At 37.9% G+C, this 16,834-nt stretch overlaps 1 long non-coding RNA gene across 1 annotated transcript; it reads left to right on the forward strand.

Annotated features, from left to right (window-relative positions):
- The first annotated feature begins 1,677 nt into the window (after nucleotides 1-1,677).
- LOC138880444 (uncharacterized) lies at nucleotides 1,678-10,821 on the forward strand. The gene is made up of 2 exons (XR_011403093.1): nucleotides 1,678-2,403; nucleotides 9,771-10,821. It is a non-coding gene; the product is annotated as an uncharacterized lncRNA (long non-coding RNA).
- Nucleotides 10,822-16,834: the final 6,013 nt, after the last annotated feature.

The raw sequence follows: 16,834 nt of genomic DNA on the forward strand, positions 1-16,834 counted from the left end.
GTATTTTCAATGGTTTTTCTTTGTGTTTTTGGTAGTTTTTTGGTTTGTTTCTAAATCTAAAAATCAGATCAGATTTTTTTGTATTAGAAAATGAGAGAAAGACAGTGAGGAATTGTATGTAAGAGTCTGTGTATTCCGTGTGGTGGCAGATGCAATGAGATTATGAATGAATTTTTTTGAAAAATACATAATGACTGTGTCAAAAATGAGAGTGTGAGTGTGCCTTATATGCAGAAATGAGAGAATGTGTAGGAAAAAATATGTCAACTGTGAAGGTGGGAAAAGGCATCGTTTTAATCGTTTTTTGGTACAGTCGTCTCATTCAGATATTTTGTAATGGCATGATTGATCGTTTTGAGAGTTGTAGTCCTATTCCTCCATTTTTCTTCTTCTTTTGTGTTCTACAACTATTATATGACTTATTGAGTTAGTTAGATCGGGTCAGAAGTGATTTCGGAGTGAATTAAGAATAGTTGACCGGATGTTGACTTACGTGTACAGACCCCAGTTTTAAATTTTGATGGTTCTGCTAGCTCCATTAGGTGATTTCGGACTTAGGAACGCGTCTGAATTATGATTTAGAGGTCCATAGTAGAATTAGCTTGCATTGGCGAAAGTTAGAATTTTGGAAAGTTTGACCGGGAGTGGCCCTTTTGATATCAGGGTCAGATTGGATTTCGGGAAGTCGGAGTAGGTTCGTGGTGTCATTCATGACTTGGGTGCAAAATTTGAGGCTAATCGGACGTGATTTGATAGGTTTTAGCGTCATTTGTAGAATTTGGAAATTTTGAAGTTCATGAGGCTTGAATCCGTGTGTAATTCGTGTTTTTGATGTTGTTTGAGGCAATTTGAGGATTCGAATTGATTGAGCTGATTTCAGATTCTTAGTTATAACTTAGTACTCTTTTTGTGGAATTGCAGACTTAAGCCTATATTGATTGTATTGTACTACTTGTGGTTAGATTCACGACATTCAGAGGTTGACTCGCGATGCAAAGATATTTTGGAGTAGCATTTTTCTCGGATTGAGGTAAGTAACAGTTTTAAATCTGGTATCGAGGATTTCATACCCCAGATTTTTGTGTCTTGTGATTATGTTTTAGGTGACACACATTCTAGGTGACGGGCGTGTGGCCGTGCACCAAAGGGATTGTGTAACGACCCGACCGGTCGTTTTGTGCTTTTGCACTTCGCTCGCCTGTTCTCGGGCATGACTAGCCCCGCGTGATGTATTATGTGTAGACATGTGATTTTTGACCCTCCCCAAGATTTTTCATAGTTTAACACGTAAATATTTAATTTAGGCCTAATATAGCTATTTCAACTCAATTTTACTCTTTTACTTTATTTTATTACAAAAAAATGAAAATTACAAAAAATAGTTTCATTAATAATTTCTAGTCATTTTTAATCTTGAAAAATACGAAAAATAGTTTTGTTTTAACTGCCAGTCTTATTTCAATAGTTATTTTATTTAAGTAAAATTAATTAATAAATAGGGTAGCATTTTTAGTCTCGTTTGCGGGGAAAGAATAAAAATTTGGGCTCAAGGAACCCATTTTTAGGCCTAATTTTGGACCTAACCCATAATTCCTAGGCACATACCCCTTAACCTAGAAAACCCTATAAAAACCTAGACCTAGACTCAGAGGATCCACCGTTTCCTCTGAAGAAAGATCGAAGGAAATACACAAAAACCAAAAGAACCCTAGAGCACCTAAGAAGGAGGAGCCGCAAACGAAAAAAACGAAGGATCCCTGATATCGTCTTCTTCAAACTTTCATCTGCTGAACAAAAAACAACTTCCCCCCACATCTATTTTCTTCTCTAACATAGCCATTTCACCTTCTTCGAAAAAAACAAGAGAGCAGCCATGAGAAGAGAACCTTAGACCCTTCGGCCATTTTTAGACCTTTTCTTCTCTAAACAAAAACCAGCAGGATCCCTTACCTCTCAAAAATGAGCACGCTCCACTAGTTACAATGCCGTCTCATACAATGGATGTGACAAAATTTCAGCTCTGCATTTCGTAATTGCCAAACGATAATCCCAGCACACGACATTACCAGTGCTACCATCGCCAACTTCACTCTATGCTAACTCACAACCTCCTCCGTTTCCATTTAGATAAACCTTTTCCATTTCGGTTGTAGTTTGCTCTTGCCGTTGTTCAAATCTACAGCGAACCAGTGGAGCTTTGTGAGCATGGGAGGAACTTGAATCTGTTCTTAAGCTTCACTTGGATTTTCAGTAATTGTCCATTCAATATCTTTTGAAATCGTGACTGAGATACTATCGAGATCGAGGTAGTTTGTCGAGGTTCCAATTCGTATTTCTGCTGATTTTTCCGGTTGATACCTGATTTTGTTGTTGAATAGCTGTTACTCACTCAAAAACCTCCAGGTAATATTGTAACGTAATACTATTATTTTAGTTCTTCCCTTTAATTTTTTAAGATGGCCAATGGATTACTTTTGGACTATTTCGGATTCTATACATATGCCGGTTTCGTGATTCTATACATAAATTAATTAACGTTCTTTCCTTCCTTTTCTATTCTGAATTCAGCCAATTGATTTATGTCATTTTTGTTTGTTAGTAGTTTAAGAAGAACTTGGTATTTGGTTGAGGTATTGGTAGTAGTAGTAGTTTTCTTTTGGATAAGTTTAATCTGTTAAAGTTATGATCTTTGTTTGTAATTGTTTAGCAGTTGAATCCATTTAATCTGTGGAAGATTTGATCTTTTTGTGATTGTTTAGCGTTTGGTATAAGACAACAACATAAATGAATCCTTTTCTCTTGAGCTTTAGGCACATAATTAACTCATCACAATTAGGGGTACGGTTCCCGTGATGTAGTTGTGATACTTAATTTCAAATTGGCTCTAAATATGAATATTCATAGTTCACTTAGTTGAATGTATTTCCTTTAATAAAATTGAGGTGTGCCATGCCAAATAAAACCTTAAAATGCATGGCCCTCACTTAATTAATTTGAATCTTTAGAAATCGAGATGTGCGATTAGCGAAATTTCCATGGCTCTCGCAAACTTGAAAGTGCGTAGTTGCCTTAGGCGCGCTATTTTAAAAATTACCTTCCTAAACTCGGGTGTGCATTTATGTGGCCCAAATCCCAATCTCAACAACGTTAGATAAAATGTGTCGTGGACCGCGGGTGCATTTATGTGACGTGGTTCAAGACGTGTTTTAGATGATGTTGAATTTTTCCTAAAAATAATTAAACAAAAGCGGTTATAAAGTTAAAATTGTACCATGGGTAAAAGATGTATTAGAATCAGATAATAGGCAAATTATAACAGTTGAGCGACCGTGCTAGAACCACGGAATCCGGGAATGCCTAACACCTTCTCCCGGGGTAACAAAATTCCTTACCCGGATTTCTGTATTCGCAGACTGTGAAACAGAGTCACTCTTTTCCTCGATTCGGGATCTAAACTGGTGACTTGGGACACCATAAATTATCCCGAGTGGCGACTCTGAATTTAATAAATGAATAATCTCGTTTCGACTGTCACTTAAATTGAAAAAACTCTCTTTATACCTTTCCGAGGGTAATAAAAAAAGAGGTGTGACAGCTCTAGCGACTCTGCTGGGGATAAGAACCCAGAACTTCTGGTCCAGGTTTCAAGAATTCGAGCTTAGAATAATTGTTATAATTGGCTTTATTTATTATCTGATTTTATTGCATGTTTGAGCCTAATGTGTTAAATGCCGCTTTTTACCACTTTGATATTATTTGAACTGTATATAAACTGTTACAAAACTCTTCTCTTCTCATCTTCGGGGATGTGCACACTGGCGTGACTCCTCCTTCTGTTAGTGTCATACCTTGAAATAAGAAAGAGGCTCGAACAAGTTACAAAGCCAGATGGCCTTTTGGTCCCGGTACGTAGCCCCCTCCTCGGCTCGAGTTGTCCGCTCGGGTACACAAGTCTAGAACAATATACCTAGGTTTTTAGCTTAGAATAACTCAGCCTCATGCCGGATCCCTAGTAGGAACGTTTGTTTGTATCATGTGCATTTGACTTTGGGGACTCAACATAGGGGTTGGGTCCGTCTAGGACAGGTGCACCCAAATTAAAAGACCATCCTGATACATCTTACGTGCTAATTGTGTATCTGTCTATTTCGGCTTGCATGCTGACTGTCTTCTAGAATAGGGAAAGAAAATGAAAAAAAAAATAAAAATCGAAAAAAAAAAGAGAAAAGAAAAGAGAGTGAGAGGTAGGTATTTGAATTACCCTGGAATTCTGTTAAAATTTTGAAAAAAAAGTCATTTCAAAATAAGTCATATTTTCTTTTGTTCCGTCAATACTGGGCGAACTACGCGAGTCTGATTCTCACCGGATGTGAGATACGTAGGCAAACTTCATCGGTTTCGGCCCATAATTTTCAAAAAATCCAAAATATTTTCCTTTACTTCCTCTCTAGAAAAGTCTTTTTTGAGACCCCAATTTTCAAAAAATCCAAAAATATTTTCCATTACTTGCTTCTTTAGAAAGCCTTTCGTTTAGACCTTAATTGTTTTTTTTTTTAAAAAAATATACAAAAATATTTTCTTTTAATTTCTTTCAAAAATCCAAAAATATTTTCATTCTTCTTTCAAAATTGAAAAGAAAATTCAAAATTCAAAAATATTTTCTTTCTTTAGAAGCATTTCTTTCATAAATTCAAAATAAAATTCCAAAAATATTTTCTTTATTCTTTAGAAGTTTTTCTTTTGAAATTCCAGAAAAAAAAAATTCAAAAAAACAATCTTTCTTCTTTAGAAGTTTTTTCTTTGCAAAAATGCTGAAAAACAATAAAAATCCAAAAATATTCCCTTTCTTATTTATAAGTCTTTATTTCGAAAAAATAAAATAAAAAATTCAAAAAAACAAAGTTAGTTTATTTACTTTATTCATGATCTTCCCGAACTACGCAAGATCTGATTCATGTTCCCACATGATATGTAGGCAACCCACATCAGGTTAGATCTCCATTAAAAAGAAATGAAAAAAATGAAGAAATGAAAAAATATTTAATAATAAGGACCGACTGAGTCCATTCTAACATGTTTTGTTTTGAATTGTGAAGAAAGTTGAGGTGGTCGGTTTGTGGTAAGCTGGAAACACAAGATCCAAGGAAAAATGATAACTGACATCGAAATTGTTACAAGTGCTCAAGAGACTCTAGGTCAGAGGGTTCAACAAGAGTCTACTATGTTTGAGAAAAATAGAATACTGAAACAGCAAATGACCGAAATGTGTCAAGCATGGGCTAGTGGTCAAGGACAGCCTCGTCATGAGTCACAATTTGCTACACAGCAAGAGCAGTACCACTCTCCTGAGTACCACTCGTACTCGTTTGATCTTCCTGCAAACATTGAGAAGCCTGCCCGAAAGATGGTACAGGAAGAAATGACCCAAAGAGTGAAAAGCTTAGAACAACGGTTGAAAAATATGCAAGGGTTGGCAGGTCAAAAGAGTGTTGCCTTCAAAGATCTATGTATGTTGCCCGATGTCCACTTACCGTCTGGTTTCAACACTCCCAAATTTTTGAAAAGTAGGATGGACATGTAGATCTCATAGCCCACCTGAAAAGGTATTGCAATCAAATGAGAGGTGCGGGAAGAAATGAAGAATTGTTGATGGCTTATTTTGGGGAAAGCATACGGGAGAATCCTCCGATTGGTTTATGGATCAAGACACGTCTCGCTGGTATGTATGGGATGACATGGCACAGGCCTTTGTCAAATAGTTCCAATACAACATTGACATTGCCCCAGACCGTAATTCCCTTTCAAACTTGAAGAAGAAACCAACTGAAAGTTTCAGGGAATATGCCATTAATTGGAGAGAGCAAGTGACCAGATTTAAGCCACCCATGGATGAGCACGAGTTAATCACTGTCTTCCTTCAGGCTCAAGAGCCAGATTATTTTCAAAACATGATGTCCGCAATGGGTAAATCCTTCTCGGAAGCAATAAAATGGGGGAAATGATTGAGAATGGTCTTAAAACAGGCAAAATTATAAGTCAAAGAGTTCTCAAAGCCGCAATTCAGGCTGTCCGAATTGAATCCGATAATTTTAATGACATGAATGAGAAGCACAAAGAAATCATGATGACATCAGGGTCGAGAAGAGGTCCTAGGAGAGCATCTCGAAGGTATGAGCAACCTCATTAGGTTTCCCATGATTCCCCTGAATACTATTATTCACTTCAAAACCCTCAATACTCTGTTGCTGCACCTCAGTATGTTGCCCGACCACCAAGACACCCCAGAAGGCGAGCACCAGCACCGCAAAATCTCTACTAGCCTCCACAAAATTTTCAAATGCCCTATAACCCACATCCTAGCCAGGGGTATAGAAGGGAACAAAGGCTGAAATTTAATTTTACACCAATAGGAGAGTCATATGCAAGCTTGTTTGAGAAATTAAAGCAGTATGACATGATTGCACCTATTCCTCCAAATCATATGGACCCCCGTGCAAGAAGCCTTGACCCTTATAAAAGGTGTGAATACCATTCTAATGCCCAGGGGCACAATGTTGAAAGTTGTCGGGATTTGAAAAGAGAAATAGAAAGGATGATCCAGGAAAACCTGATTGTGATCCAAGACAGTGACACCCAGAATATCGTGCATAATCCTTTACCTGCACATCATGATGCACACTTTGTAGGGATGATGCCTGGTGGCGTGGAGTATGAGAATCCTCTCGGGAACTTGCTAACTGAAGTTAATGATGTTGAAATTGGAGAAGGCTCTGCTGATTCTGATGAGCAAATTTGTGGCTAAATGTCAAGCCTAGCAATTGAAAAGTCATTCCCTCCTCACTAGGAAGGAATCTTGGTAGCTTGTTTTGATGTTTTTCTATTATCTGGGTTATTTCAGGGTTGTGATCTAGATTTTATTTGTTTTATTGAGTCAAATCCTTCTATCCCTCGATTTTGTTTGTGTGAGTCTTGTCTGTCTTTTCTATTGCTATTTTCATTATTCGGGTTATTTTAGGGTTGTAACTCATATTTTGGGTTGCTTGTTTAGTTGTAAAACCCTTTCATCCTTTACTCAATAAAATACAATTTGTCCTTTTGAGTCATTCTGTTCCTAGTTCTTTTGTCGCTAGTTCTAATGACATGACATGCATGCGGAAATTTTGGCCAGATCTTAGGAACTAATTTAATCTGGAATTGGATAACTAAAAAAATACATTTGAGGATGAATAAAGAGTTGGAATACTTTGGAACTAAGGTCGAGTAAAATTCACTTTAAAATCATTGTGAAGATCGGGCTTGAGGATTTTTAATCAATTAAAGTTTGTTGGAAAGTTTGTCACTAAGAGATGGAAAGTGTCTTGTGACCATGACACACCAAGAGGACAGACATGTTCGTCAATGCTGTGATCGTGAAAGATACTATATTTGGCACTCTCGAGGCTGGGAGGCCCTCTTTCTGCTATCCAAACACTTTATATCATTCCCTACACCTTTTGAGCCTGTGTTATTTTCTTTGACTACCCTCTTTTGGAATCAAGTTAGAGTAAAAAAAATGAAAAAAGAAAAAAAAATTCCATGTCCCAAGAGTACAAACTAGGGAAATTTTCAAGAAAAAAAATGAAGAAGAAAAGAACTGGCAAAGATCCATGCCCCCAGAAAATAGAAGCTAGGGCAACCTGTTTTGAAAAAAAAAGACAAAGAAAAAAATGAAAGATGAAAATAGTTAGTTCAGAGGTTTGAACTACGTTCGACCTGATTACTTAAAAAAAGGATACGTAGGCAGCCTCACGGTTCGGTCTAACCAAATAAGAATTCAGAAAAGAGAAAAAAAATTCCAAAAATCCCCAATAGCTGAAACAGGGGCAAAGATTTTATTTCATTTTTGAAAGAGTCGATTCCAAGAGTTGTAAGTCTACACCCCCCTTTTATTTTGAGTCTACATTAAGCCTTCATGCCGACCCTTCTGTCCAACCCTATCCTAAACCGTCTAAATAAAGACCTTCCAATATGCCTTCAAGAATGTCAAGAGAAGCATGCAATGAGCAACGACTGTCACGCGACATAGAACACTTTCAAGTTGCTCGCACAAGAAAGTAAAAGAAAAAGAAAAATAAGGAAAATGAGAGAGTCTTACTAGTGAAAAGCTTCACGGGCACTGTAAGGCCATGGTAATCAGAGATGAATAAATGAGAGAGACTTGTTGGTGAAAACCCCTCGGGCACTACCTGTCGAAAGTGAGTCATGAAGCTGATACGAAGAATTGGCATAAACAAGCCCAACTTCAAAGGTTATAAGAATGGTAAAAGGGAAGATTGGATTAGTTTTGTAGATCGACCGTTAAGTCCAAAATGCATGTCATGATCATTAAGGCTAGTTATTGAAAAACAAAGAACTCTTCCTTCTATCCTTCCGACAGGGGCATTTCTTGTTAATACTTGTTTCTTTGCATCATTGTGTCCTTAACTTCGAGTCGGTCCTTGTCAAAACAAGTAAGAAACGATTTCAAAATTTGGTACCAGCTTTTCAATTGCATAAAGCAAATTTGGCCAGCACTAAGTTGTTTCTGTCAATATACCTTGAGGATTCATATAAAGGCTTCCCCCAAAAGACTCTTCTCAGCCTACTTGGCGCAAGAAAGATAACTGGTGATTCTTTTTGACAGACAAATTGCTCAAAAAGCAGAAAGTCATCAAGATATCGGAAAGGGTCACCTAGGCAAAGATCTCCAGTTGAGATAAGGCTGATTGAGTCGCAAGTACAAATGATACTAGGTCTGAAATAATTAGGGTTGATGCAGAGCAAAGGTCTCTTGAAGCCGACTCAAGCTGATTGAGCAGAAACCAAGCTGCCCAAGACTCAAGGCCACAAACCGACCACCATTTTCAAAACTGACAAATATTTCTTTGTGTGAAATAGGAACAAAGCAATGCAAGGAAAGTGATTAAAAAAACAACAAAAACAAAAAAGAAAAGAAGAGAAGAGCCGACAAAGGGAAGTTTCTCAAATCTTTTATTTGTCTTGCTATTGTGCATAAAATCTTGCCATTGATCTTCACATTTCTTCCTCATAAGATGAAAGGACCTAGTCTGATAAACTTTTTCCTAAGATAAAAATCTTAGTCTGATGAATCTTTCTCCTAAGATACAAAAAATAAATGTCTTAGTCTAATGAACCTTTCTCCTAAGATAGAAGACCTAGTCTGATGAATATTCTCCTAGGATAAACGTCTTAGTCTGATGAATTTTTCTCCTAAGATAGAAAACCTAGTCTGATGAATCTTCTCCTAGGATAAACATCTTAGTCGGATGAATCTTTCTCCTAATATACCAAAAACAAAAAAAGAAAGAGAAAAAAGGACCTAGTTTGATGAATTTTCTCCTAGGATAAGCATCTTAGTCTGATGAATCTTTCTCCTAAGATAGGAAACCTAGTCTGACGAATTTTTTCCTAGGATAATTTGAAAAAAAGGAAGTCTGGATTTGAAAAAAGGGGTCAATTTTTAGTTTTCTTAAGTAATCAATGTTTAGTTTTCTTGAAATCAGGGGGCCCGCCTGGGGAATAAGGTCAGTCTTTACTTTAGTCAAGCTTAGTTTATAGTTTTCCGCAAGCTCAATCACTTTTAGGAGACGCACATCCTACTCTAGTCTTTAGTTTACTCTCATCATTGCATCAATAGTATAAGTGGTTTAAAATATTGTTTACAACTCACAAATCTTTATAGTGCAAACTAGGGTAGAAAATTTCATTTATTTTGTTGGTTTTGATTGTAGGCACCCACATGGAAAACAAGGGAACACAGAAAGTTTCAGCAATCAGGCGCCCACCTGGAGAATAAAGGAAGACAGTTCAAGTTTCAAGGGAATGCAACTCAAGTTTCAAGGAAAAACAGTTTCGAAAGAAGACAGTTCAAGTTCAGCAATCAGGCGTCCACCTGGAGAACAAGGGAAGACAGTTCAAATTTCAAGGGAAGATAGTTCAAGTTTCAAGGGAAAGCAGTTCCGAAGCAAGCAATTCAAGTGCTGGTAATCAGGAGCCCACCTGGAGAACAAAGCAATTCAAGTGTTGATAATCAGGAGCCCACCTGAAGAACAAAGTAGCAATTCAAGTGTTGGTAATCAGGAGCCCACCTGAAGAACAAAACAGCAATTCAAATGTTAGCAATCAGGTGCCTACTTGGAGAATAAGGGAATTCACTTCAGAACGCAACTGAAGTCAGCAACAAAAGAAGCTCGTGGCAAGAATGCGAGTCAACAGTCCAAGATGATCAACGGAAGTTAGTCACAATCCAGAAAAAAAGAAAGGCAAGAAGTTAATCCAAATGCAGAAGTTGATGAAAAATGTGGGCTGCTCAAGACATGGCCGAGATCACAAGCACTGCATGCCTGGTCTTGATCCGAAAAGCTGAAGAAGGATGAACTAACAACTGCAACTAGCAAGCGTCAAGGTTCAAATCTAATGTCTGAATGAAGAACCACTCAAGACTCAGGATCAAGCCTCAAAAGACTTATAGATAGGAATCTTGTAACTCGTAGTTGATAGGCTTAGCTAGTCTTTTTCATGTTTTGATTTTTGATGTAATAACAGGACCGCGGATCGGAACCTCGGCGGAACGGCACCTCGACCGGCTCTCCACCTCGGCATACTCCATCATCCCACTCACTTCTGGTCAGATATCAGGGCTCAAATACCAGGGTTCAGTCGCATTCCCCTTTTCTCTTAGTTTTAGTCTCTCCAAATAAGGGTCGGGTCAAAACCTTTCTAGTCGTTCTTTGTCTGAAAACTCTTCATATTTCCAGTCAAAGAGAGGCAGTTGTAGACATGTGATTTTTGACCCTCCCCAAGATTTTTCATATTTTAACACGTAAATATTTAATTTAGGCATAATATAGCTATTTCAACTCATTTTTACTCATTTACTTTATTTCATTACAAGAAAACGAAAATTACAAAAAATAGTTTCACTAATATTTTGTAGTCATTTTTAATCTTGAAAAATATGAAAAATAGTTTTGTTTGAACGGTCAGTCTTATTTGAATAGTTATTTTATTTAAGTAAAATTAATTAATAAATAGGGTAGCATTTTTAGTCTCGTTTGTGGGAAAAGAATAAAACTTGGGCTCGAACAACCCATTTTTAGGCAAAATTTTGGACCTAGCCCATAATTCTCAAGCCCATAATTCCTAGACCCATACCTCTTAACCTAGAAAATCCTATAAAAACCTAGACCTAGACTCTAATAAAGGGATCCGCCATTTTCTCCGAAGAAAGATCTAAGGAAATACACAAAAACCAAAAGAACCCTAGAGGACCTAAGAAGGAGAAGCCGCAAACGAAAAAAACGAAGGATCCCTGACATCGTCTTCTTCAAACTTTCAGCTGCTGAACAAAAAATGAATTCCTCCCATGTCAATTTTCTTCTCTAACACAGCCATTTCAACTTCTTCGAAAAAAACAAAGGAGCAACAATGAGAAGAGAACCTTAGACCCTTCAGCCATTTTTAGACCTTTTCTTCTCTAAACAAAAACCAGCAGGATCCCTCACCTCTCAAAAATGAGCACTCTCCACTAGTTACAATGCTGTCTTATACAATGGATGCGATGAAATTTCAGCTCTGCATTTCGTAATTGCCAAACGATAATCCCAGCACACGGCAGTACCACTGCTACCATCACCAACTTCACTTTCTGCTAACTCACAACCTCCTCCGTTACCATTTATATAAAGTTTTGCCATTTTGGTCGTAGTTTGGTCTTGCCGTTGTTCAAATCTACAGCGAACCAGTGGAGCTTTGTGAGCATGGGAGGAATTTGAATCTGTTCTTAAGCTTCACTTGGATTTTCAGTAATTGTCCATTCAATATCTTTTAAAATCGTGACTGAGATACTATCGAGGTCGAGGTAGTTCGTCGAGGTTCCGATTCGCATTTCTGCTGATTTTTTCGGTTGATACTCGATTTTGTTGTTGAATAGCTGTTACTCACTCAAACACCTTCAGGTAATATTGTAATGTAATACTATTATTTTAGTTCGTCCCTTTAATTTTTTAAGATGGTTAAAGGATTACTTTTGGACTATTTCAGATTCTATACATATGCCAGTTTCGTGATTCTATACATAGATTAATTAACGTTCTTTCCTTCCTTTTCTGTTCGGAATTCACACAATTGATTATGTCATTTTCTGTTTGTTAGTAGTTTAGGAAGAACTTGGTATTTGGTTGAGGTATTGGTAGCAGTAGTAGTTTTGTTTTGGATAAGTTTAATCTGTTAAAGTTATGATCTTTGTTTGTAATTGTTTAGCAGTTGAATCCATTTAATTTGTGGAAGATTTGATCTTTTTGTGATTGTTTGGTATAAGACAACAACATAAATGAATCCTTTTCTCTTGAGCTTTAGGCACATAATTAACTCATCATTATTAGGGGTACGGTTCCCGTGACGTAGTTGTGATACTTAATTTCAAATTGGCTCTAAAAATGAATATCCATAGTTCACTTAGTTGAATGCATTTCCTTTAATAAAATTGAGGTGTGTCATGCCAAATAAAACCTCAAAATGCATGACCCTCACTTATTTAATTTGAACCTTTAGAAATCGAGATGTGCCATTAGCGAAATTTCCATGGCCCTCCCAAACTTGAAAGTGCATAGTTGCTTTAGGCGCACTATTTTAAAAATTACCTTCCTAAATTCGGGTGTGCATTTATGTGACCCAAATCCAAATCTCAACAACGTTAGACAAAATGTGTCGTGGACCGCGAGTGCATTTATGTGACGTGGTTCAAGACGTGTTTTAGATGATGTTGAATCTTTCCTAAAAATAATTAAACAAAAGCAGTTATAAAGTTAAAATTCTACCATAGGTTAAAACATGCATTAGAATCAGATAATAGGCCAATTATAACAGTTGAGCGACCATGCTAGAACCACGGAATCCAGGAATGCCTAACACCTTCTCCCGGGTTAACAGAATTCCTTACCCGGATTTTTGTGTTCGCGGACTGTAAAATAGAGTAAATCTTTTCCTCGATTCAGGTTCTAAACCGGTGACTTGAGACACCATAAATTATCTCGAGTGGCGACTCTGAATTTAATAAATAAATAATCCTATTTCGATTGTCACTTAAATTGGAAAAACTTCCTTTATACCCTTACGGGGGTAGTACAAAAGGATGTGTGACATTATGACTTATGTAAATCATCGGTTTTGGTTTCGGGGTAACCGAAATGAATTTTGAAGAAACAGTTCTCAGTTTGAAGCTTAAAATTTAAAAGGTTTGACCAAGATTATAATTGTTGGTATATCATCTCGAATCGGAATTTTTATGATTTGGTTAGCTCCATTAGGTGATTTGGGACTTAGGAGCATGATCGAAATGTGTTTTGGAGGTCCATGGAAGGTTTAGGCTTGAATTGGCGAAATTAGAATTTTGACGTTTTCCGGTTGATAGGTGAGATTATGATATAGTGGTCGAAATGGAATTTTGGGAGTTTCAGTAGGTCCGTTGTGTCATTTGGGATGTGTGTGAAAAATTTCAGATCATTCAGACGTGGTTTGGTAGACCTTTTGATCAAAAGCGGAATTTCAGAAGATTTTGGAACCTTAGGCTTGAATTCGATGTGATTTGATGGATTCGATATTGTTTGAGATGTTTCAAAGAATGGTATAAGTTTGGGTAGTGGTATATGACAGGTTTGTGCTTTTAGTTGAGGTCCCGGGGGCCTCGGGATGATTTCGGATGGTTGGCGGAAGGTTTGAAGTCGAGTTAGGACAGTTGAGGCATTTTAGCTGCTATCATAACCGCACTTGCGGTTGGGAGGCCGCAAGTGCGATGCTCGCAGAAGCGGAAGATAACCACAGATGCGGCCAAGAGGAAGTTCTTCAGGAACCGCAGAAGCGGTGAAGTGGGCGCACCTGCGGTAGCGCATGTGCGAGTTTTTAACTGCAGATGCAGAAACGGCCAGTTAATTGAAAAACCGTATATGCGGTGGATTAGCCGCAGAAGCATGACCGTAGGAGCAATAAAAGGGCCGCAGGTGCGAAAATTGCTGGGTCAGAAAGTATAAAAGGTCCCCTTCGCGATTTTGAGTGGGTTTTCACCCTATTTCATTCGGGAGAAAGCTTTGAAGAGCTAATTGAAGAGAAAATCAAAGGATAATCTCGTGGAGGTAAGATTTTTGACTTCATAACACATTTATATGTGATTAAAGGACTAATTAGTGATGAAATTTTGGGAAAATTAGTGCAAAATGGGTAATTAGGGCTTGAGATTAAGAGACCTTCGAGTGGGAATTTGAAGGGCCATTTGAGGTCCGAATTTGATGTTCTTGATATGTATAGACTCGTGGGAGGATGAGGATTCTATTGAGGTGATATTTGTTGGGTTCCGAGGTGTGGACCCGGGGGCCGAGTTTGAGCAATTTCGTGATTGATGTTGTAAATTGATTATTTTCGCATGGGCTTCGTTCCTTTAGCATATTTTGACGTCGTGATTCTGATTTAGATAGATTCGACGCTAGTTGAGGCTGATTCAAGGAAAAATGGCATCAAAGGCTAGAGTTTGAACTGGATCGATGTGAGTAATGATCGTAAATGTTGTCCTACGGGTGTGAAACACCGGATTGCACATTATGGTGCTATATTGAGGTGACACACACTCTAGATGACGTGCATGGGGTCGGGCACCATTGGGGATTGTGACTTAGTCCATCCCGAATGACTGTTTTATCACTTATTTGATTAAAAACGAATTGCTATCATCATGTTTTGGGATGAATGCCATATTTGGATCTCGTACCAACTATTTGGACCTTTAGGGGATTTTTACTGATATTTCCTCACTGTTTTGACTTTATACTAGTACTCAGTCATGCTATATTCTACTGTTTTCATAACTCAACCATGTTTACTCTACTTTAACACTTAAGATGATATTTTTAAATGATATTTTGGGGCTGAGCATCATGTTTTACTGTTGCCCGAATGGCTTATGAGATTCTGACTGAGTAAGGCCGAGGGCCTATGTTGTGAGGAAACACTGATTATGATTATGAGGTCGAGGGCCTGAGATTTGTACGCCACGAGGTGGCTTGTTGATATGAGGCCGAGAGCCTAGTGATGATGCCACGAGATGGTTTGATATTGCGTTTGGGCCGTAAGGGGCCCTCCAGGAGTCTGCACACCCCCAATGAGCGTGGGTACCCATTATGATGTCAGATATAGCCCAAGGGGCTGGTGTTGTTCTATGATATTGCTCGAGGGGCAATCCTTTATGTGTTTATCTTTCCTAGTTGCTTGTCATTTACCTGCTTAATTGTTAAAAGGCATTTCATAAAGTTTAAACTGAACTAAAATGACTTTACATATCTTCATTGATTCACTGTTTCTATTGGCTTTTACTATTTCATTATAGCCTGTAATGTGCCTTACATGATTTCATATTTCTTAGTCTTTATTTATGATTATTACTCATTGAGTTGGAGTACTCACTTTACTCCTTGCACCCTATGAGCAGATTCGGCGTTTGCAGCCCTGTGCTTCTCCCCCTTTATCTCATTTACTTTCTCTTTTTAGTGATTCTATAATAGCTTTGTAGATGCTTCAGACTTGTATTATATTGATGCATGCTCATGACTATTGACACCCCGCTATCGGGCTGTAGTGGTTTTATTTTCCGCAATTGTACCGTTTCACCTTATCTATTTAGGATATTTATTATGTTTAAGGCTTACTTGAATTATCTTAACTACTTAAAAATGAATTGGGAATGTGTGGGTTGGGCTTGTCTTCATGAGAGGCGCCATCATGATCGGGTTCGGGTTTAGGGTCGTGACAGATAGTGATTTGGTCCGTCCCGGGAAGCTTTAAATTCAAATAAATTATTGTTAGCTATATGTTCCTTGTTGATACATGTTACTATCTCTGTTTGGGTTGATATATATGATTTATGAGAGCCTAGGGACTGGAGAGGTTGGTGATTGAGATAGGGCCTGAGTGCCGAGCTGTGAGTTGTGTGTGTATGTATGGACCGGTTGCACGCCGCAATGAGCCTGAGGGATGAATTAATATGCATTGGGTTGCGCGTCGCAAGGAGCCTTACAGCTATTTAGTATTTAGATCGGGATGCATGCCGCAACAATATAGCGTTTGGGCTAAAGGAGCCCATCCAGAGTTTGTGCACCTTTAGTGAGAGGACGTACCTATTGAGTGTGAGTACAGAGGGCTGAGAGCCAATTGATTGAGCTGTTGAGGAGAGCTAAGTGATTGTTGCCCTGACAGGCTGTACTTGGTTTCATTTGTTATTGCACTTAGTTGCTATCTATCATTTTTTTTTTTGAAATTTTCAGGAAGATTTTGTATCTATTTTATTTTCTTGAATGTGAAACTAAATAAAACTGATTTGACTTAAATTGCAGGATTTGAAAGAATGTCTACTCCTTACAAAAATTACTGAAAATTAACTATAACTGTGTAGCTCGTCACTATCTTCAATTCCTTATTTATTATTGTTACTTACTGAGTTGGTTGTACTCAGGCTACACCTTGCACTTCATGTGCAGATCCAGGTGTTTCCGGACAAGGTGGGCATTGATCTCGTGCTCGGTTGATTTTTGGAGATTTATGAGGTAGCTACCCGGTGTTCGTAGTCCTTGTTTTCTCCCTCTTTGATTTCTCCTCTATTGTAATTGATATAGATTCTTGTAGACACTTATTCTCATACTGGTTGTTTAGTTTGCTGCTAACTTATTGACACCCCGATGTCGGAGCTATTTTTCCGCACTTATGTTTGGGTTTACCCTATTTTTTCAAGTAAAACTCTGGTAGTCTCCATCAC

This window comes from Nicotiana sylvestris, chromosome 10 (genome assembly GCF_000393655.2).
Source record: "Nicotiana sylvestris chromosome 10, ASM39365v2, whole genome shotgun sequence".
Taxonomy (NCBI): Eukaryota; Viridiplantae; Streptophyta; class Magnoliopsida; order Solanales; family Solanaceae; genus Nicotiana; species Nicotiana sylvestris.